The 1,135-nt window shown below is 34.9% G+C and overlaps 1 non-coding gene across 1 annotated transcript; it reads left to right on the top strand.

Moving 5' to 3' along the window:
* The first annotated feature begins 536 nt into the window (after positions 1–536).
* Positions 537–640, top strand: LOC122035531. The gene has a single exon (XR_006127080.1). It is a non-coding gene; the product is annotated as a small nucleolar RNA R71 (small nucleolar RNA).
* Positions 641–1,135: the final 495 nt, after the last annotated feature.

Raw genomic sequence — 1,135 nt, 5'->3', positions numbered from 1 at the left:
CTCCAGGGTTGGTGGTTTTGTTGAAAGCCAAATGACTACCCTACTTGGTCTTGATTATTGCGATATAAGAAATTTGGATAATTCTTCCATCCGGCATTATATAAGTGTCTGAGTACGAGTTGTTGGGTCTTGAATTAAAGTATCCAACTGCATCCACTTGTTCAATCTAATCCAATTGTGTAGTTATGTCTCCTACTTGGCAAGCTTCTTTTGTATGCTCTGAATCCCTGCATACTTCATAAGTTGTGACAATTGCATTCACCAATTTTGTATTCATTAAGTCAAATCTTTTTGTTAGGGTATTCATTTTCACAGAAATTAAATGTAAAGCTTCCACGTCATACTTCCTAGAAATCTTGATTGGGTTTCTATGTTCTAAAACTCATTAGTGATGATTCAGTGTCATACTTTCCATAATTTCTTCTGTTTCATCTAGTTCTTTGTTCATAAAAGCTTTGTCCGCTATGGAATCCAAGAAAACTTTTATTTGATAGTTGATTCCATTATAGAAAATATGGATTACGAGCCATTTTTCCAATCCATGATGGGGGTACAATCTTAGCATTCCTTTAAATCTGTCCTAGGCTTCATACAAAGATTCACCATCATTTTGTATGAAGCTTGCAATCAGATTTCGCATATGAGCTATTTTGCATAGAGGATAAAACTTCTCAAAGAATATCTATTCGCACTACTCCCGTGTAGTTATACTATCGATGGACAAAGAATTGAGCCAAGCTTTTGCTCTATCCCTCAAAAAAAAAAGAAGCAATCTTATAACTTCGGCTGGAACGTCGTTCATCTTCATGTTGCTACATATCTTATAAGAAAACCTATAAGTGTTGATTTGGGTCCTCAGTCTATACTCCCTTAAATTGATTTTGCTGGATCATAGATATTATTGTAGGCTTTATTTCAAAATTATTGGCCTCAGTAGAAGGTCTAGTGATGCTAGACTTGAGACCCTTGCGTAAGGTGCTACATAGTCTTTCAAAGGTTTGTTTACCATTGCTAATTATGTTTGTTCTTCTTCCAATTATTTTTGTAGAATTCTGTCAATCTCAGGATCAATAGGCAATAGAGTTCATGCAATGTTAGACCATCTCACAAAAGATCAAGTTCCAAATCAAAAATT

This window comes from Zingiber officinale, chromosome 11B (assembly GCF_018446385.1).
Source record: "Zingiber officinale cultivar Zhangliang chromosome 11B, Zo_v1.1, whole genome shotgun sequence".
In the NCBI taxonomy this organism is placed as follows: domain Eukaryota; kingdom Viridiplantae; phylum Streptophyta; class Magnoliopsida; order Zingiberales; family Zingiberaceae; genus Zingiber; species Zingiber officinale.
This window is presented reverse-complemented; position numbering and strand designations above follow the sequence as displayed.